A 23,063-nucleotide genomic window follows, 5' to 3' on the forward strand; every position below is an offset into this window, starting at 1 on the left:
GATGGGCTTTGGCCTGGGGTAGGGGGAGCACAGAGAAGTCACACCCACTGACCACAGCGGGAGAGGGGAGAGGAGCCAGGACTATCTAGAAGAGGTAAAAAGGGAGGGGGACACCAGTCGATGTGTCACATCACAGCTCACATCTCTCACCCCACTCCTCATCACTTAGAGCTTCACCTTCAGTAGCAGCCAAGCTAGAAGTTAGCCCACGCTGCCTCAATGCTGTGGTTCTCTACCTGTAACATCTACATGGATATCCCTTTCTGAAATGCAAATCACGTGGCTCTTTAAGCAAGTTCTTTGATTTTAAGTGCATTTAGTGCATGACTCTTAAATCATAGACTTCTGCACTTGCAAATAACTTTCAACACAATTACTGGGTGCAAATGAGGATATAGTCTGCAAATGATCAATTACTTGATTGCAGCAAATCACGCTGGTAGATGTCTGTGTAGTCTCACTTGAATCCACAAGGAGTTGCAGGTCCAATTATTGGACATATTAAAATTATAACATGCAAAGCAGGAAACAAAGTAAGGGATGCTTAAAAAATTGGAGACAGCATTTTGTGGGCAGTAAACCAAGCCTACTATTCTCTTCACCCCTACATGTAGGAACTATTACTATAGCTCATTAAGATACTGGCTAATACCTAGATTTTTTTGTCTTTGCACTTTTTTCCCTGTAAATGTGCAAACTGAAAATTTTGCATTGTTATATAAAATTAACTGCACTTTTTTCCTGGTTTTAATGCAATTGTGGTTGTCTCCAAGGAGAGTGGTATTTATTAGACTACGACTATCTCTCAGCTAAAGCTCTTTCTTTGTACATGCTCCTTCAGTACACTGTATCCTCAAGTACTTACACAAACCCACAAGTTAAGGATGAAGCACTGCATGTCTCAACTTGTAGATACAAGTTGATAAGATACCTTATGCATACTAGCACTGAACCAAAGAGCCCTTAAAAACTCTCTCAAGAAATGCCACTTTGTATTCATTGCTAGATCAATAATGTCTCGTGCAATCATTTTTCCAAAAAAAATGATGTGTTTCTTTGATAAATATCTTTTGCTCAGTAGATTACTCTAATAGTGAATATGCAAGACACAAAGCACCTCTTCCCACGTCCTGAGCTGCAGCATGAGTGAGACTTCACAGTTACAGGCCTTACAGAATGATCTTTTTTGGAAGAACCTAGTTGCCTCAGTGTCATGCCTCCTTGATTGTTTGTGCTGGAGTGTCTTAGCCGTATGAAGAGTTCTCTGTTTCTTTTAAAAACCACAGTAGCACACAAGAGAATAAAATCCTCCAAGTGAGGAATGGCTTATGAAAGGATAGCAATTACTTCTTTCCAAAACATTTTTTTGGGGAAAAAAAGCCACAAGGTCAGAAGTTTACCTCTGAGTACAGCTTTTTGGCCAAGGACAGCACAGATTTGACCCACAGGGATTATCACATTATGCGGCGTGCCAGTGCCAAGCCCAGGAGCAATGCCACGCCAGTCTTACTCCTACCCATGGTGCTGCAGGCAGAGCTGAGCCCTCCGCATGAAGGAAGAAACCAGCACACTCAGAAAAGTACTGTTCAGCATTGCCCCTGCAGCAGGAGTTCACGGAGGCCTCAGAGGCTCTTAGACATAGCTGTTAGGAGGTATTTACAGAAGTGAAGTGTAAGCATGTCACTAAGACTCCTGTTCAGGTGGTGGTTCTCTGTAACAGCTGCCTAGGAGACACCTTGTCATACTGTAGCCAAAATAACTAGCACACAGAAAGCCAAGTCTAGCCACGGAAATCTTTGTTTACTGATTGCAAAGAACAGGAGGGACGCACAGTCACTCTGAACATCTCTCTCCCCTTTGAACAACCATGCCGACTACAGTGTGAGGCAGAGGTGAGCAAATAACATTTCATTTCTTTCCCATCAGTTAAACTAACCAAGGACCCTAAGCAGTGTAGCAGCACGTGCTGCCTCAATTCCCATGAGCAAGCGAGCAGCCTCCCTGATTGTTACCAATCCAGCTTCCCCAACAATGCTGCCCTTTCAAACGATTTGCTGTAAGGAATTCTTCTCCAGAAAACTTACCATTAAAAGAAAAGACAGCATGTGGGTGTAACTGATCATTTGGAAGATATTTGTAACTCTCCTGCTAGAAGCTTGTGCTGTTGGACTCAAGACATTAAGCAATCCTAGCTTTAGAGTTTGAGTAGAAAGATGGCAATAACGCACCTCTGCCAATGTTTATGTGATCGGAGGAAGATGTGAGGTGGCAAAATGAGTTTGTTTCACACTTGCCTTGGACTTCCATATGTGCCTAAGGATTTTCCTTGCTCTGGGTAATGCAGCCATTCCCAAATTAACAGAGCTTCTGCTCTACACGGAGATGCTCACTCTCTCTCTCTCTCTACCTCCATGTACATGTATTTGTTAAATACACAGTCACATTGTCGTGACCTTTCTGGTCCTCTGCTGTGACACTTCAGCTGGTACTCTGACCTCAAAAGACAGAAGCAACTTCCTAAGATGGTCTCATCTGCTCTAAGCACTGCCATCCTTCATCCCAGACTCTTGCACTTCGTGTAAACAGGCACATCATCAACAGCTTGGCAGGTCAGTATTTTGATGAAATTATCTTCAGCCCTCTGAATCCTGATGATTAATGACTATTCTCTGGCAACCTCTGTCTTCAGTGCAAAAGAGACTGCATTTTTATATCAGGATAGCTAACTCATAATAAAATGTGATCCATTAGCCATTTTCCTACTACAGCTGGTCCAACAAAAAACTAAGAGCTTGCATTAATTTGCCACAAACTTTTATAGTAAGAACATGGTACAGTGCTGGAAATGATTGCCCAGAGACACTCTTGAACCTCCATCCTTGTAGGTTTTCAAGGCTCAGCTAGACGAAGCCGTGGCTGACCTGGTCTAGCATTGGACAATACTCTCATTTTGAGCAGGAGTTTTAACTGGGTGATCTCCAGAGATCCCTTCCAAGCAATATTTCTAAGCTGCTATGAATTTATGTGTATAGAAAAGTTAAAACCACGTGTACATTGTCTCTAGAAGTCCCTGTTAGTTATCTTGATACAAAAACTAAAACGTTTACTTTTAGCGGAGATAAACTTTGGCAAGAATGATCACCCATATTAAAAGAGTGGTGGCAGCAGCTGTTCTATTAACACAGCAAGATGGTGAAAGAATAATTGCACCATCTTTGTAATCCTGTTCTATCTATGGAGATATTTGATTGTTTTCTAATGACTTTTTAATCAGCTTATATGAAATAAATTATAAGCAGGAAACCTCAATAAGAACCTCAGCAATAAAGCAGGAAGAGATGCATGTCTGCATCTTGGTTTTGCAAAGGAATTTAGGTTGATATGTTGGATGTGATTTCCACTACTTCATGCCTTGCACAAGCACGTGCAAAGTGGGGGCAAAGGAAGTGTAAAATCTGGCCATTCCCATTCAGAGCCACCTGGGGCTGAACACAGCATCCATCCACATCAACCATGGGAAGGCACAGTCTTCCCCAAAGCAGCATGTCTTCCTGCACCTGCCTCATGCCAGGCTGATGTGCAGGGCTGCTCTCTCTGGAGGGAAAGGCTGCCATGCAAAGACAGTAGCCAATGACACTTTTTCTGATTTCTCAAAAAAACACAGATAAATCATCTCAGACTGCTCCAGCATGAACTTATCCTTGTCTAGAGTTGAAACTATTATTGGAGATTAGATGTTGGGAAAAATCCCAAATGAAAGAGGCTTGAAAAGTGTAGGGGTTTGGAAAATAATTTGCAAAAAAAAATCCTCCCAGGTAGGCTTTATAAATCCAGAACAACCAAAATACTTCTTATTGCTCCAATTCCACGTAGCCTTGGGGGCCCATGTTACTTTCTCTCTGCCTGAAGGATGCAGTGTAACTGCAAAAAAGTTCTTTGCCACTCAAGAAAAGTAAAAGATATGTATTGAATTGCTGGTTTTCCTAACTCCAGCTCTAAGAATAACATTTACAGTAAAGCACATACAAAGAAATGTCCTATAAATATAACACTAAGGACAATATTTAGTCACTCATTGAGAAATGAACAAAGAATTTTCCACTCGTTATTGTAGCTGGTAAAGGTTTACATTCTGATTCTTGTAAAAGGATTTATATAGTGCTGTAAATTTACAAAGCACTTTCCAAACATAGATAAGACATATTCCCTGTCCAAAATGTCATGGAAGACAAATGCAAGAGGAGATGCAGGAGGAATCCCTTAGAAAGAATTAGGGACTACAAAGTCTTGAAAGCATGTGTTAAGTGGATATCAGTGCTCCGGAAAACACACAGACTGATTCTTTAGCTTCTTGCATCAGCTCACACAGGTACAAACAAATTTCTTGAGGGACCTGATTTCTGCTCCACATCAATAAAAGCAGAAAGATCCTGCTTCTTTCATTCTGGCACCAAAAAAATTATTTAGGAATTAGCAGCAGGTACAAATCTGACCACTAGATTTGAACCAGAGATTAAAAACTGTGTATGTTCAAAACTGGCTCAAAATCTCAATACCCTGAACCAAAAACCAAAACCCTATTTTGTGACAAAGACGATTTCTCAAATGGGCTTTTACAGAATTAAAAATCAAAACACCATGAAAAGATTTAATCTTGAGTCCAGTTTTGGATCCAGGCTTCTGACCTAGAGCAACTATGTTAGAGGATTTAAGGATGTCTTCCATGCTGTTCCATGGTTGATGAGACTAGGGAGATCAGGGCTGCTTGAAGTCACTGAGCTAGTACAAAACAGTTGCAGCATTCTGCAGAATTAACACTAGAAATGTTTGTTAGAACAATTCTGTTCAAGCTGTATATTTTGTCTCTTCTTGCTGGATTTTGCTGCTGTAGCAATTCTTTGAAACACTCCATTTAATTTTAGATGAGTCAATGAACCAGTAAAACTCCACTCCATGAAAGCTTGTTTAAAAGTCACTGCTTTAAATTCCCTAAAATACTGCTGCTAAGCTCTACGATTTATTCCCAGGGCCTGGGCTTGGGCCTTCAGCTGGGAAACCTTTTGTCCAACTTTGTTACTTTAAATATGAAGCTCTGTTTGTGCAATCACAGTATCCTGCAACCACAGGGAAGGAAAAGAAAGTGCTTCAAACAAACAAGAAAACAAACAAAGACTGAAGGGGAGATTAAGAGGGAAGGAGTGCCCTGAATATGTCTTTTCTACATCCAAATCATGATCTGAAAACCACACTTCGGTTTAAAGCAACCTTTGCACAACTCTCATTTCCAAATTGGTATCAGCAACTTATGGCGAGGATCACATCCGTTTTCTGGTGCATCAGTATTTCCTGAGACCCTGAAAGTTAAAATGCAAGTCTGTGTGGTGGACAAAAAAATTATAATAAACATTGTCAGAGCCCTTTGGATAGCTCACTTCCTTTATTAACCTTTCTGTCAGCAGGAGCCCTGGCCAGATTTCAGTAAAGGAAAAGATTGAGAATTTCTCATGGGAAAAATGTTGGCTTTTCTGACAATATTAAGAAAGAATATTAATATAATAATAATTCAAATCTGCACATTGGGGCCAAGCTGTTTTACAGCTCTGCTGTGATCTCTGAGCTCCTCAGACCTCACATTTTCAGTTGCGTGAAGCAAACACCTGTGGGGCTTTGGCGCTCTGCCCTGCTGAAGTGTGGAAAGTTGAAAGACTTCCAGGGTGCAAAGCCACGGTCTCAACCTTTCCTTATCACATGCCTCCTTCATACACAATACTTTTCCAGTTCTCCTAACGTTACTGCTACTTCCTTGATCGTCTTTCAAGTTGCCCAACCAAAGGGGGTGACAGTGGTGCCACCTGCCTCCCTACCCACTGTGCCTCCTAGAGCCCCTGTGTTACACCTCAGCTGCAGTCCCACCTTCTCAACGGTGCCCAGAAGTGGATTCAGCATTCATGGCTAACTTTTAGGGAATTACCTAGCACCGGTAGTCCAGGACAGATGATGGTATGGCTTGCTTCAGTCCAGTCAGCGTGATTTTAGCCTGTGCCTTTCTTCTGAGCCTCTTTGGAAAAATGAGAAGAAAATGTTAGAGGGACAAGACACGCAGAACAAGCAGATGATATCTACCTGGGGCTGAAATTTGGACATTCAAAGTTGGAGAGGATCCTGGCTCACACAGAAAGGCAAGGGGAAATAATCAGAGACATAACACTCCAACAAAGCTGGAGTGGTGAGTATCAGCCTGTAGAACTGAAGTACCTGGTGAAACTAGTAGGTAGATTTGTTGTAAATAACTTTGTCAGCACTTCCAGTCCCTTATATCCCCTGGAATCCTTCTGTAGTATAGTGATTTAACTGAAGAATGTCTCCAGTCTGGTAGTATTAAGTAACAAGTACGATCAGTATACATTCATTAGAATCATAGAATAGCTTGGGTTGGAAGGGACCTTCAAAGGTCGTCTTGTCCAGCCCCGTGCAATAAGCATGGATATCATCAGCTAGATCAGGTTGCTCAGAGAACCGTCCAACCTGACCTTGAATGTTTCTGGGGATGGGGCAGCTACCACCTCTCTGGGCAACCTGTTCCAGTGCCTCACCACCCTCATAGTGGTGAATTTTTTCCTTATATCTAGTCAAAATCTACCCTCTTATAGTTTAAAAACATTTCCCCTTGTCCTATCACTACTGGCCCTGCTAAAAAGTCTGTCCCCATCTTTCTTATAAGCCCCCTTTGAGTATTGAAAGGCCACAATAAGGTCTCCCCACAGCCTTCTCTTCTCCAGGCTGAATGACCCCAACTCTCTCAGCCTTTCCTCACAGGAAAGGTGTTCCAGTCCTCTGATCATTTTTGTGGCCCTCCTCTGGACCCACTCCAACAGGTCCATGTCTTTCTTATGCTGAGGGCTCCAGAGCTGGACACAGTACTCCAGGTGGGGTCTCACCAGAGTGGAGTAGAGGGGCAGAATCACCTCCCTTGACCTGCTGGCCACAAATTAACATTGACGTATTTTAGCCAAGACACCTGTTAAAGTTAAAGGTAAGACTGAAGGAGAATTCAAAGACCAAGTTCAGGTTGCAAGGCTGACTCATGGTCTTTATGAGTGAGGGCAGTAATTTGCCAAAGTTTAGCTCCTCTTGTCAAACTTTTGGAGCTGCAAATGACACTTTTCATAGTACTCCATAGCAAAACAGAAGCAACAAGAACAGTCTCAAAAATAAGACTTGCCAATTTTTTTTATAAAATTCACCTAACATTAAAAATGCCTGCAGTGCTCCTAACTGATCTGCCAGCCTTCACAATCAGGAGCTGCTGTGCAGAATCTAAGCCAGGTTTTCAAAGGCATTTTGGTGTCTGAAGATGCAGGGAGTGTATAGCAAGGCTTACAAATGTGGCAGTCACTAATCTGGCCTGCAACTTAAGATTAATGCCACCCATCTGCTGGGGTGCTTTTAAAATTCAGTGGAGATGTTTTCTGCATTTTAAGACAAGGTAAATTTGAAAACCTCGACCTTTTACTGTCTGGTGAGATGCTCAGTTTAGCAGAGCCTGTGGCCAGTGCCCATATATTCCTGGGGATCTGAGGTTGCAGACCCAAGCTCAGGCTGCACAAAATGCTCAAGGAACCTCCAAGGTGACTTAAAATTACCTTTGGTCCTGGATTCCAGCTAGTATTCGTTTCCTCTTGCTAATGAGTCTTGTAAATGAGTCCTGACTGTGCATGTAAGAAAGACACATGAACATCCTATTTGTTCTGTTGTGTCTAGAGTTAGGTCTTGATTTGATAATTACATGTTTATCACACTAAGAAGCAAAGAAAGTAATTGTTTTTCTGTAAATCCAGCAGTATAAAATAAAGTTTGTGTTTCTAAAACAAGTCATTTTAGAAATATTGAGAACCAAAAAGCATGTATGGAAAAATCTTCCCAAATGAATTGGCCTGTGTTTTTTTCTATGAACTATTTCTTTCACTGGGTTTTCCCAAGGCCTTTGTAAAGAAACCAACTCTCACTTGGCCAAAATGTTTGGTATTCCCAGCAAGCTGGTTCTGTTTGGGATTAGCTGACAAGGCTGCTGGAGATCTTTTAATGGTCATCAGAGAGATTCAGGTTACCCTATGGTGCTGTTGAAGCCGAGTGTGTTCCTTTAGATTGATTTTGATGCAAGACCAATTTTGAGAATCCTTCAATTTTGATGAAAAGACACTTGCCTCACTGGCAACACTTTTTACAAAGCCCAAAGGAGCCTCCAAAATGCAGACAGTTGGTATTATTTATCCAGGTTCTTTGTTGCAGTAGGCTGGGGTGTTAGTTCAGTTTTAAATTTCTCTGCCTTGCCAAAGTTGGGGCACACTGGGAATGAAAAGAAGCAAAACATGAGACAACTAGGAAAGCTTCCATTAAAAAGGGAAATGCCAGTGGAGTTTAGGTGAGCAGGGCATTTCAAAATGGTTTGGGATTATATATCTAAATTATGCTCTAAGTCTGAGATGAAGTGCGTAAGTCTATGCCTGGATGTAGCTGTTAGGGCCATGGGAGAATTTATGGGTGTCAGCCTTGATGAATATGGATACTGGTCACCTCTGGATTAGACAGCAACCCGATGAGCTTAGACAATACTTTAAGAAGAAATTTCAGTGCCCAAAAAGACAGTTAGATATGAGCTGATAAGTGAGGCTTTTTGTAGATCTAAATATTTCCCTGTCTACAGTTCAAAACACGGCTTATCTATTACACAACTCACATTAAAACATTCTGCAGCAAACATTCAGCATGCTCTGTTTTTCAAGACAGTGCTACTACAGTTGCATTGTTGTTGATTGCTTCAAAATAGTAGTAGTATACATTTGCTTACATGTATGGAGATATAAACACACACACATACACACACACATATACATATATGACCACTGTCATGTTAAAAGAGTTAAAAATACTGCCACATCATATTTTTCAGCCTGCCTCTCACCAACAACTAGAAAAAAACCAAGTTCTGGAATGATGAAAGAATCAAGTCAAATTAATGAGACAAATTCTCAAGTAATGTAAGATGTCAGAGCTACTAGAAGAAGATTGGGTCAATATATTTAAAATTAAGTAAAATTTCAGGGAAAATTTTTAGTATCACATTATTCTTTCTAGTTCATAATCATTTTCTGAGTATGCGATTTCAGACATGTTCCTCATCATGGGTAATTAACAGATTGTAAGCAGCATCTCATTTGCTTTCTTTTATTTTTCTGATCTTTGCTATACTTGCATTATCTCTGCTCCTCCACCACTCCACCTGGCAATCTTGGTCTACTGATAATTCCTGTTCTGGCTATCTGTATTTACAATTGGGCAGTATTTAAAATCTCAAAGGTAAACTCATGCCTGTTTCAGTATGCTCTTCAGCATATTAATATGCTGAATATGGCTACGTCTACACCAGCAATACAGCCTGCCCTCTGATTCCCAAAAGCATGTTAAATTGCCCTGTGTCCTTACACAAAATTTGCCAGTTCCCTGAAAGCTTGAGAAAGACTCTTATGCTCTCTGGGGATATGTGCTCAAGACTAGTGTCCTGGTACTCCTAAATTCCTTTCCTTTCTTTCCTTGCTTTACAGAGGAAAGGGTAAAGTTATTTTCCTGCCCTGTTCTATTGACATTTCAGACCCGACTGGCGCCTTTGACCATCTAAAACATTTTGCTGCAAGCTTAAAGGAGTGCAGAAAGCACCTGCATCCACTTTACTACTATTTATCAAATTGCATAGCTGCACTGTCAAAACATTTGGGATGTTGCGGACCTCTATGTCTAATACCATGAGTAACACTGCTTCAATTGAATAATTGCATCATCAAAGACAAAAAGTATTTTGTATGACCCTTATTTTACTTGGGCCACAAATAAAGTCTTACACAAGTTATGATCACTATAAAATGGAAAAACCTAAATGTTAGAACAAGTCACAAAGCACACAGTGTTCCAAAGAATAAGCCAAAGTCCCAATTACAACATAAAAGGAACACATAATTTGCCCATACAGAAAGGAACACTTGTCCGCAAAATTTGTGTAGTACCATAAAGACATGGAGCATCACATGGACCAGAGGCACAGTATGTACTTCAGGCAACCAGTGAAAAACCAAGATGGCAAAAAATTAAGTACTGTTGCTGGCCACAGGAACTATGAATTTTTCTAATTCCTTCTTTTACCTTTTCAGAAGAAGTTCTGGTTCCACATGCAGACTATATTAACCATTCTCTTTGGGTTTTACACAAGCTTCACTGTCATGGTATCTTCTGAACAGCAACTACAAATAGCTTCTTTGACACCTGATTATTTTAAGCTTTTCATTAGATCAGAGAGTTTAGAAAAGGAAAAGAAGTACTGATTCAGCTTTGGCCAGTCAGGGATTATAGCCTCTGTTCAACATAGTTGTTCACGATGGAGAGCAGGAATTGTTCACAAGTGCATACAGCCATTCAGAAAGAAATTCCTTGGTGTGCAACCATCCTAGTTTATCAACATCTGACCAACAGGTCATTGGAGATCCACCACCTGCTCTGAGGAGCAGAATATTGTTTTTTCCACGGACACCTGAGAAAAGAACACTTGAACGAGAGTGTGCACAACAGTAAGAGAAGTCACAGCTGCATGGGAGATTCTTCATTTTTAGTGTCATGATCAATGGTCACCTGGTCAGATGAGAGCCCTGATCTTTCTTGTCCCCCCTCTTTTTGTCTTTCCAGCCATTCAGCTTCCCACTACCCTTTCTGCATTTCTGCTATGTAATATCGGGAGGATTTCCTGCTTACTCATGGTACACTGGAAATAACACAGAAAAAATATGTGCTTTGGGCTGTCAGTAGACCTGGTTGAGAAAGCACCTTTCAGCATCTCCAACACCTTCTCATGATGCAGTCCTCAGACCCTCTGGTGCCCCCTTCTCTGCACACTTCATTTTTTTTTTTCCTAGTTCATAATAATGCCCAGTTTGATGATCACACCGCTCTCTCTCTGCTCCTTCCAACATACTATCTCACTCCTCTGTCTCCTCTTCCTTATGAAATTACTCCAGCATTACTAGGCACATAGGAAGTGTTGATGACTATTACTTGCAGTCACAGCTGATCTAGCTGATCTTCTCCCTCTGTCGCTGCAGCTTATAATGAACATATAAAGCAATTGCCAGCTGCTCTCCCCAGACAAGCAATAGAAAGCATGGAAAGAAAGAAGTCAGAGATGTGTCCTTCCAGCTCTCCGCAGATCGCAAGTAAATGCTTTATGAACCAGAGCAGAACAAGGAGCCACAGCCTGAGCCTTAGCAGGACTCCATTACTTCTAATTATGTACTGGGTTTGCCCCACAGATGCTTCCCTTCTTTCTGAAAGGGCAGGATGACTAGAAGGCAATCCTCATCACACCTTCTCTTTAATCACACCTAGCCAAGTGCATTTATTTCATTGCTGGAAAATTTCCCCATCAGCCTGTTCCTCCGGTGCTTAAATATTTTTGTGGTTCTTTTAATAGTACAACAGGAAATACAACCAAAGTAGACAGAGTAAAGTTGAGCTGACTTCAAGAAGTCCAGATGTTTGGAAGGTATACAAATGTCTAGATCAAAATCACTTTTTGGTTCTAGAAGTCAATCTGGAAAAGCATGCCAAGAATATTAACGAAGCTAATTTTGGTAGTTTTTCTGATTTTATCTCTCTTGGAAACACTAGAAAACCAGCCTTTGACATTTCCATTTGGAGTCCCAGAAAAATCAAGGAAGTGGAAAGGCAGAGGAAACAATAAAAGTCACTGGTTGGTTTGTTTGAGGCTTGGGAAGAGACTCATGGCAGTTTATATCTCTGTCCATTTGCTCATCCCTAATTTAGGACTCCTGTCAAGCTCAATTTTATTTTAAAGCGCAGCTCTTAGCCAGCCTCTCTGTGATACCTGCTCTGATAAGCAGTGGTCAGCTGAAGCTTAATCTGGGCACTTGAGCTCTTATTTGTCCTGCTTTCAGCACTTCACTGCTGTGAAGATCATTCCCCAGTTGCTTATTTATGTTAAGCCACCTCCATGGGCTTGATCTTGCCTGCCAAATCCAGGATAAGCACCTCACCTCAGCTTTAAAGCCCCTTGTGCTCTACCCCAGGTCTCACTCACCTCTCTCTTGCCGACTCCTGCCTCTAGGAGGGCATTTTCAAACCAAAACTTTTGCTCTTTCTTCCATATTTTTCTTGCTGCCAGACAACTTCCCTAAGTAAATACCCATGGCATTATCTCCCCATCTTTCTTTGAATCCTGCCTTAAAGTTCAACTTTGCTCTGAAACCCATAAAAATCTTGGCACTCGCCAGAGTGCCTGTTTGCAGATACCACAGCCATTTTTGCTGCCCAAAGTACAGCAGAAGGGAAAAGGAGGCAAACTCTTCTTTTCTGAGAGGCAGGGTTGGTGGGTGAGATCCTGGCACAGGCAAAACACAGGTGGCCTCTGTCCCCTTTCTCTCTTTGCCCAGGCCGGACACCCCGGCAGCAGCATCTTTTGCAGAGCCTGTGTGGTGCAGGGATGGTAGGAGGCAGCAGCAGGACAGCCTGCAAAGCTGTCCCGCACAGCTCAGTACTCACCCTATGCTGTGGTCAAAGCTCAGCAGTCATCCCGATCTCTTTGATGAGAACATCACATTTTCCACAAGCTCGTTCTTTATCTTTGCCTGATTTTTCTACCCAGCTCTTTCTTAAGAACAGAGAGAGGTCAAAAATGCATCTCAGAGAGGAGATCATAATCTGATCTGAAGCCCACTGGAATTTGTCTACTGATCTCAGATAGGATTTTCGCTGGGGACCACAAATAATGTGCTGCCTCTTGAGATACCATAAGGAGTTTTGCTCAGAGCATGAGCATAAATCGCCATGAACATGGCTTCCACTGAGCTAGCACACATCTCATTCCCAGTAAGCGGTGCCTGTGTCAATTGTTCATTGAAAAAACCTATAATTTGGGAAAATTTACATGCCAGGTGCAAGTCAGTCACATTTACTATAAATGCAGAATGTACATTTTATTTTTTTATAGTTATACATTTCTATGTAAGTATAAATGAAAAAATAAGCATTTAGAAATGTTTGAACATATACACACAAAGAGAGGTTCATAGGCTTACCTTTTGGGCAACTCTGGCCACAGGATACTAAACCACACACCCCATGGCCTTTTTTCTGTATGAGATCCTCGTTTAAAAGCCATGCAGTATCTTTAAACTGAGAGGCAACTCTGTATTAACAAAGACATGGGGCAACTCAAGCAGGAGTTGTAGGCTTTTCTGGGATACTTCACGAGCCACCGTTGACTGGCCAGTGTGGTGGCAGTTTGTGATACTGGCAGTTTGTGATACTGTTTGCAATCCTTAGAATCACATTTCATGTACAAACATTCATAACTGTGCATTGGGAATAACTTGTTTCTCATTCGTCACAATCTGTGCTACACAGACATCAGAATTTCACCCTCAACTCCCTTTTCTGAACTGCTGCCTGGAATTTATTTTCTTTAGTCTGGAGGCAGATGGTTGCTCTTCGACTCCTGAAGGCCTTATGCAAACAGCCCACTGATTTCCATAGGGGGTCTCCCCGCACCATGAGCGCAGGCTTTGATCCGCCGTGAGCAACAGGAAAGGGCAGAATCAATTACAAATTGTTCCCCTCTGCTTTACTAACCTCTAAACTTTGGGGTTGGAGGTGAGGGGCATGGGGAGGGACCAGCAGCCATCTGAAACAGCTATTGTTTCCCCTCTGAAGCAAGGCAGAAAAGCAGGGTGAGCCTGTCCTGGACAGCAAGCTTGCAACTGCGCCATCAGCAGTGCTGGGGATGCCCTGGCCATACAAAGCATATCACCCATACAAATGGCATCCCCAAAGGTTTCACAGAGGTCAGAACTACACCTACGAACCTGGTAAAGAACCAAACTGCTTCAGCGGCATTACAGTCCCGGGTTGAGCAGGGAGCTGAAGGCAATTCTTGCTTCTGCGAACCCCCTGGGACTTGGGACTAGTTGCCCACCCTCTCTCTGCCATACTTTTCCATCTGTGAAATGAATTTCCATTTTTCTTCTCGTTAAACATGAGGAGAGAAGGAGGGACTTTTGATAGAAGGGTATAAATACATAATCATGCTCTGCGAAACACTCAGAAAACTATAGATTGAATTAATTTAATTGTTTTGGCTCAGACAACTCTTCCTTGAACAGTAAATATTTAATTTCAACATTCTGTAAATGAACTCCTTTGACTTCATGGAAATGCTTTGTTTAGGTGTTTATTTAAAGTTTATGTTTTTAAATGGTTGAAGGAAAAAAAACCAAGAAATATTTTCTGCTGAGGGAAAGCAAAATATTTGCTTCAGTTGACGTGAATTTATTGTCACCTTTTTGTTTCTATCTGTATGAAACACCCATCTGCAGACTAGCTCCCAGTGAATATCCCTCTTCCCTCCAGTTTTACAGGCCAACAAGTGGCAGAAGCAGCAGCACAGAGCTTGGTGAGCCGTCAGCCGGGTGCCCACAGTCCTTGCACAACAGGACCACAAGCAAAGCACAGCTTTCCAGGCTTGACTGGAAAACTACAAAAAAGCACAAATAAAATCAACAGCAGCAGTAACGTATGCTTCATAGGAACAGCAAGGCATAGAAAGACATCACCATAAAGGAACAAGGTTTTCAGGCGAATATTTCACATCAGGAACTAGAAGAGATTCACAAGTTTACCAAGCTAGCAATAAAAAGACTAAACTAAAAACAAGATCATAAAATAGTGGTTCCTAGGTCACTGATATTGAGCAAAGTGGTAAAAAAGGGTATAGACTATCACTATTTCTCATTTTAATGTTTTTAGTCTAAATTTAAAATGTTGTATTATACAAATAGACAATTGGGCTTTTTATTTCTTAATGATCTCAGGGAAGACATAACTTACACAGCCATAGGAAAGGTAAGGATGGCTCAGAGCTCAAGAGCTGAAAAGAGGGCAAAATGAAAGGTAACAGGAAAGGACAAGGGGCAGCCTGCAGAGAGGGTGTGAGAGGGTGAAGAGAAACACATACTTTTTCTGTGCATTGCTTTTCTCACCTACAATTTAAACATCTAATAAGCTTTCCTCAAAAGTTGGGGAAATCATAGTTTCTAGCTGCTAATCTAGAAATTGTAAATAATGTCATAACATCTTCAGGAGAAATTTATTAGATAACTTTGCATCTGTGAAAGATGTTTTCAGTCCTGAACTCCATTTTTGAAAGATATGGGAAGATATGAAAACTAATAACCCCTGATACTGGATTCTACAAGTTCTATACTCCTGGGATTTTTCCTTTTTTTTTTTTTCCCTGCAGGGCTATGCTTCTGTTTTGAAACCTCCAAGCCCTTTCCTACCTATCTTTAAGCACAGCAGATATGTATGTGTGCGTGTGTATTTTGGTCTATGGCTACGTAGAAAGGAAATGAAAAGTTTTATTGAAAAATCTCTTTTGTAATAATGCCGTTTTGGAGGATTTATTTTTCCCTTTCATAGGATAATCTGATCCGTTTGACAGAGAAGACCCTCTGCTGGAAATGCCTGAAAAGGTGCACGAGATGGCATCTGTACTGATGAGCTAAAGGTCATGAAAAACATCAAGTTTCCCTGCAAGCCACGGGCAGGGTTCTCAGGCATCCTGGGCCCCATCTCTACTTCGAATAGCGGTTTTCAAAAGAGATTAGTGTGCACTGTTGCACAGTTTGTACTAAGTTAATCCTGTGGGAATACATTTGGTTTTGATTGCAAAATACTGAATACATAACACAAGTCTCCACTGCCCTTCCAAGCAAACAAGCTTGCCCTTCCAGCTGGCACTGGATCCTGTACCCCACACACTGGGGTGCCTGGCAGGGTGCTCAGCTCGGGTGCAGCATGCATGCATGTCCCTGCCTGGGGCTGGCAGGGAAGACGGGGTTTGCAGTGGCTCCTTTCCTCTTGCTTTCCACGTGGGCATGACTGCCACAGCTGGCGCTGCAGCGGGATCCATGGGACAGGAGGAGGATGTGGGACAGTATGGCAAAGATGGTGACATTCAGTCATAAAGAGGGCACTTGTTGCAAACACATGCGCACAGAAATACCATGAAGCAGGCTGCCCAGGGCATTTTGTGTTTAGTTCCATGTTTTGAAGAACAAGAGGCATTATCTGAGCGGGTTTAAGTAACAACACAGCTGTGAACTCAGTGTGCTCCAGAGACTTAAGTAATATAAACCTACAACATGACATTCACAGTGACCCTTTAAATAATTTTCAGTTCATAGCAATTAATTCACAGGTGTCAGGTATCTGCTAATGTAAATGGTTTTCATGTAATTAAAGACCACAGTTCAATACATGAGCTCAGTATAGCAATTACGGTCACAATGGCACACACAAAATCCTGACTGAGAAGAAAAAATGTCTTTGCAATGATTTATTCTGCATAAGGGAAACCCAGGGCTGTGGCATGCACAGGCAAAAGATAATCAGAGAAAACACCCAAGGTACCCTGACTCACCGGCTGGTATATCTTAGCTCTGCCTCACCACAGAGCCAGCATTTAGCAGGGACCAGGGGGTCTGTTGCACTGACCATCAGCACCCCGCTCCCTGCGCCTGTTGCCTCCCGTAGGCACACTCACCGTGCTGGGGCAAAGGGCTGCCTCTTTAGCCTGGGCCTGCACAGGCGCAGGGGTCCCCTCATAGGAGTGAACCCCAAGGGCAGCGTGGGTGTGGGGGCAGCAGTGGGGCCGGTGGAAGAGTTGTAGCATGCCGCTTGCTCTGCCTGCTCAGCCCAGCACTTCTCTTGCACTCAGGGACACCGCGCTGACACTGCCCGGCTCCTGCAAAAAGGGGTGGCTCTGATCCAATGTTCCCACTTCCTCCTTGTGCCAGAGCTACCAAGCCTGTGGCTATGCTGATAATCAGAGCAGGTAGCTGATCTGACAGAAAAGTAAATGGGACTAAACCCAAAGCTTCATTTTCAACCAAACCAAGTCTTAAATCCAATCTGACAGGGAGTGGTACGAATACAGTGTAGAAAAAAAGCGGCAACGACAACTTGGGTGAAGGAAGGACCATTTCTTGAAAGAGCAGCAGCACCATAACATCAGCATAATGTGACTTTTAGCTTACTCATAAAGATGGGAATAAATGCTCCCCTAAGCTTACTCTGCAGTCTATGGGTGGATCATGCAATGTAAGAACAACAGGGCAACAACATTAGGGATGTTGTGATGGGCTCCATAACTATCTGGGTTTGGTAACTGGCTCATCTCCACCTCACTGTAGTATGTCACCAACCCACCCACACACCTCCTTTCCTTATTTAACCACAGAGTTATTCCTCCCTTGCCTGCAAGGGACAAAAACCCAACAATGACTGGGCTAGAAGAGTAAGAAAAAATAATATTTCATCTAGTTGAATGGAAATAAAACAACTGAATTCCAGTCTGAGTAAAGCAAAATTGTCTCAAAACATAAAGCCAACCTGCTTTGAATGGATGTGCAATCTGAGGTTCCGTAGTGCTGACAGTCCTGTGAAACCTGTATAAACAGAGAAAAAGTAGCTGAATACAACCAGTTCTAGATCTGCAGCACTGTCCTGTATAGAGTCAATAAAATGCATTTATGTACAAAACATCTATTGAAATGCTCTCCACTGCTTGCAGCTTTCACAGAACAAGGGCGGAACCTCTGTAAACACATTTATTTTCATGGCGCCATTCAGGGTCCTCAAGCCCAAACCTCTGCTCGGAGCAGAGTCAGCTCTGAAGCTGGATCCAGCTTCAATGCTGGACCAAGTTGCCCAGGGCCTTAAAGCATCTCCAAGGCTGGGCCTACCAGCCCTCTCCAGGCAACCAATGCTTGACAGAGGTTCTGACAGAGGCACTTCAACTATCATATAATCCATCCAAAGGCCAAAGGGGTCAAAAATATAGAGAGCTCTGAGACAAAATTTGGAGTTTATACACTTAAACCAGGAGTCTCAATCCAGCCTGGTGCCAGCCAGTGTGCAGGAAAGCAACTTGGCATGTCAAAATCTGAAAAACCTGATTTTCCAACCAGCGATGGTTTGTGCCAGCTGGTGGCAGACTGGGAAACCTGGAGCTCCCTCTCCATCCTTCTCAGCCCTGTCCCTCATGCCTGAAGTCAGCTTGTAGCTTGAGCAGATGCTGGACTCAGCTGCTTGGCTGTTTCCCTGCCACACCAAAACATCACCTGGGAGGAGAGGAGGACCATGCTCAGGCCACTGGCACAGGCATGGAGTAGAAAGCTGCTGGCTTTTGCCTTTTCCAGCTGAAGCCTTTGCTGAAGAGCAGCTGGTAGCACACACCAGCAGCTTCCCACCCCCTGGAGAGATACCTCCTCACCCAGCAAGGAAAGCCACAGGGGGTTGCCTTCATTTTTTTAAGGAGGTTCATTTAGAGCATGTTTCAAAAGGCACAGAAAGGTGCTGGGCTTGTCATAGGCATGATGCAAGGAGAAGCCAGAAAAGAGCTCCGAAAATGCAGGAGAAGGAACTGAGAATTAAGAAACCAGAGTAAATATTGAGGTGTGCAGGCTTGTTTCCATCTAAACCAATAGGGACTGTGTCGTTGGCTTGAGTGAAACCAGACTTTCACCCAAGCACCAATGGTGCCAGGGGAAGGGATAGCAGAAAGATTTCATTATCCAAATAAACAGGGTGATCCAGTTTCTTCAGCTTACTTCAAACTGGAGACTATTGTTCAAATAATTAAAAGGCTGTTATGCACTGGTCATCATGATCTCTGACTCATGGTTTTCACAGTTCAATCAAGTTCTTCTAAATCAGTCAACAGACTTCTCAGTGGTTGCTGGAGCATGTCTGGGCTTCCTACCTGTTTCAAGAGAACATTTTACAGGCATACCATGCTCTCATCCTCAAGGGCTCTTAATGCACCTTTCTCTGCAAACCTAGCCCACCTGCACTGAGCTTGTAAGTCTTCAGAAAGGAAAACAATATTTACGGTAGCAACGAGATATTAAAAGAGGAATTAAAAACAAAGAAGCCACTGCCTCTGTAACTCCTTATAGCTCCCTCGTCTGCAGTGGTGGGAAGCTTTCTGAGGGGTCCGTTTCAAACTCAGCAACAGCTGTCTTACAGAGGCTGAAAACAGTAACCAAAAGGAAAACAGTTTTCCCTTTGCTAACAAGAGAGAGGTTTCGTAACCATTGCTTCTGCAAGTAACAGTTGTCTGACCTTCAAAAAAGCACGCCTAAAATTGCTGCAGATCCTTTTCCCAGGTACACAGCTAAGTAGGTAAATTTTCAAAGCGGCGAGGGTTTCTGTGGACTCTGATGGAGTGTAATGAGAACTGCTGCGAATTATCACCTAACATGTATTTAGCACCATACATACACAACTGGATTCTGAGAAAAATGTTTGCTATTAAATGTAATTAATATCTATCTAATCATTAATGCATAATAACTCTCATCATATACTAGGAATACTAGATTTCCCAGCATTAATTAGCCTACAGAAAGCATGACCAGAAGATATCACTGATGTCAACAATTTAATATGATTCAAATATACATGAATAATTAGAATGTTCACAATAATATTGTACAATAAGCTATTTCATATGAATCAGGGGAAGAAAAAAGAAGGACTATATTGTAGCATCGACTACGTATTTGGTAACAGGGGTTAATCAGAAGCTTCCCAGCTGGCTGGCTGTTTCCTGACCGCCCATTACGGATTTATTTCTCCCTCTTCCTTCCAAGGGTGAGGTGCTGGCCTTCTCCACTCTGGATTGCTGTGCTGGACAGACCAGTTCAGATATTTGGCAATTTCCAAGTGACTATTAAATTATCCATGCATATTTTTGACCTAGTTATAAAATATAATCACTGGGCAATATCCAGGAGAACGCAGAAGGCTGATAATAAATTGCAGATCCTGTGTCACTAGTTCAAAAATCCAACCCTGGCAGTAAGCTAGGCTAATTTTCTGACAGTTGTTTTCACAGCCTTTTTAACCCAAAGGAGCTGGGCAAGCAGGCTGTCCCATTGGCACTGGGACTGCCTGCTCCACAGCACCATTGAAAGTGATACAAAAATTCACGGATGCTTCTCCTCACAGTCTGAATCCCCCCAAGGAAGAAATGGAGTATTCAGAGAGTCCCTGACATGAAACTCAATAGCAACGAAGTTACTATTAAGCAGGTATTCTTTATTGCAGCGCTGGGCAGCACTGGGGATTCTCCACCATCAGTGCTCCACCGATTTGGTGGACTTTCAGAGATTATATACTATAAAATCCTACATATTCACAGGATTTCCGAGAAATCATTTACATAAACATGAGATCTCCTGGAATTTATTAACACATGCAAATGTCAGATCCGCATGCGCAGTTGTCTCCCGTGGTGGTCTTCAGGTGGTCTTTGGGGGTCTTCAGATGAACGCTTGTAGTCTTCTTCACTGTGTTCGCTGATTGACCTCTACTTCTGCGCAAACTCAGTCCTAGCATTACGTAAACGGTGTCCTTCAAGGCTGTCGTCATTCTGTTGTGACTTCCTATCTTCCCTGCATTTGTTCTCCCAAGGCCCAGTTGTCTGAGATGGGATTATCCCGGAGCCCCCTTATCTTAAAACCATTCTAAGTACTCCCAAAATCACAAAGGCCTTTCTTTTGTTTAGTTAAGTGACTAAGACATTTAAATATACTCCTTGCCCCTAGGCTTTTTAGGAGGCATTTTGATGCAGTGGCTTTGTCTATCTTGGCTTTAACCCTTTCAAAAGAAATGTAAAATTCTTCTTTGAACAAACATCCTCGAAGAAATGTGATAATTCAGCATCAACTGGGAATGGGGATGGAGTTTAGAAAAAAAGGATTGGGTTATTTTTTGTTACTTTTGCAAATTTTGTTACTCTGTTTGGCATTGTCCAAATACTGTCAGTTTTTTACCAGCTTTGGGGCTTTTTTTCGTATTCACTTCTTTATCTTTCCACAAGCAAAAGGGAAAAAAAAAAGGAGAGGTAAAGAAGAGAAAAACAAAGTTTTTCCAAAGAAAAACCCAACATTCCCAGCAAAATTTTTGGTTTCCCTCAAAAATTGTTGAGTGAACCTTGTGGGCAGCTCTTCTTACAACTATTGGATTCCTCACAAAGAAGAAAGCAAGAGCTTATTGCTGTACCAAAAGCAATAGGGCACTAGAGAGTCTCCCACCCAGCAAATTCACTGCACAGATCACCGGGGCTTCCTGATGCCTCCATTGCTAAAGCTTAACTTTTTCATGGGCACAGTGATGCCAAGACACGTGTTTTACCATCCTGCTGTGAAATGTAACTCCTGCAAATGAAATCCCTGCTGGTAAAAAGCAGTGCAGTCTCCCATTTTCAAATGCTGCTATTACTTTTGCCTAGCGTGAACATCAAAATTTGCTTTAAGCCCTCCCCTGTCTGTCCTGTTATTCCTTTTCCACTGTTTATGAAGTTCAGACTTCATTTTCTGTGTGACCTGTTGTCCTGGTTTCAGCTGGGATAGAGTTAATTTTCTTCTTGGTAGCCGATATGGGGCTGTGTTTTGGGTTTAGGATGAGAACAAAGTCGATGATACACTGATGTTTTGGTTCTTGCTAAGTAGTGCTAAGCTGTTGCTGAATAGTTGCTAAGTGGCGCTCACACTGGTCAAGGAGTTTTCAGCTTCCCCTGCTCTGCCCGGTGCACAAGAAGCTGGGAGGGGGCACAGCCGGGGGCGGGGGGCTGACCCAGACTGGCCCAAAGGCTGTTCCATACCATGTGACGTCACGCTCAGTGTATAAGCTGGGGGAAGAAGAAGGGGGGGGGGCGGGGGACGGCGACGACATTGGGCGTGATGGCGTTTGTCTTCCCAAGGAACAGTTACGCGTGATGGAGCCCTGCTTTCCTGGGGATGGCTGAACACCTGCCTGCCGATGGGAAGTAGTGAATGAATTCCTTGTTTTGCTTTGTTTGCGTGCACGGTTTTTGCTTTGCCTATTTAACTGTTCTAATTTATTTTATTTCAGTTATTAAACTGTTCTTACCTCAACCCACGAGTTTTCTCCCTTTTACCCTTCCGATTCTCTCCCCCATCCCACCAAGGGGGGAGTGAGCGGGCGGCCGCGTGGTGCTTAGTTGCCGGCTGGGGTTAAACCACGACACCTGTATTATGTCCCATGTTTCTGTTTCCATCGAGTGTGGCCCAACGGGAGTGGCAGCCCACTTCAGTAAACAGCAGGCGACACAGCACACCTCCTTCCCAGTGGGAAGGGCCCCTCTCCCACCAGGGAAATAGTCTGGCTGCAGCCGGCAGAGCTTTCTGCAGTAAGAGCAGCCAGCATGCTCTGGGCTTACTTCATTGCCATTGTACCATGGTGTAGACAACATTGCTGAGCAGTGAAAGGGGTAAGTGCCACTACAGCTGCAAGCCCCATCTCGGCAGGGCATTGTGCTCTGCTCAGTGCTGGAAGAAGCCCAACGCCCAAGCCCCCACGGCCACCTCTGCTGATGCTCGTGGATAAAGATGTCATCACGCATCCTCTTGACAAGGGGGAGAACTGCCCTCTGACAGGTTTTCATTGCTGTTAAAAGGACTAAAATTTTGACTAGATATAGCTTTCTCTGAAGTCTGAGACCCCAGTCACATTAATTCTGCTAGAGGCGTGGGGCAGCAGAAAGAAGACAAACATGGGACCAGGGAGACGCTCAATAAAAAGGAAAATAGATGACAAACATTAATAAAGAAGATTTCTACAGACAGACATTGCACCCGTTCAGGCTAGCAAATGTGATACTCTGTATGAACACTCTTGCTCCAGTTTAAGGGTGCCTTTGTCCACTTCAGCTTAAACTTGTTCCCAATCAGCTAATGCAAAGCTGAGATAAACCTGGATTAAATGAAGACTGGAATGTACAGAGAAGGACTACTTGGAAATTGTGGCCCAAGGCACACATTTACTTCAGCTGGCCGAAGCACTGATTAATATGATGGTGTTTCAGGATGGAAAGTACATATTAATAGAAAAGGCATATCAACATTTAATTGAATGTA

Source organism: Nipponia nippon, unplaced genomic scaffold (genome assembly GCF_047370975.1).
Source record: "Nipponia nippon isolate SJK-2023a ecotype South Korea unplaced genomic scaffold, ASM4737097v1 scaffold_8, whole genome shotgun sequence".
Taxonomy (NCBI): domain Eukaryota; kingdom Metazoa; phylum Chordata; class Aves; order Pelecaniformes; family Threskiornithidae; genus Nipponia; species Nipponia nippon.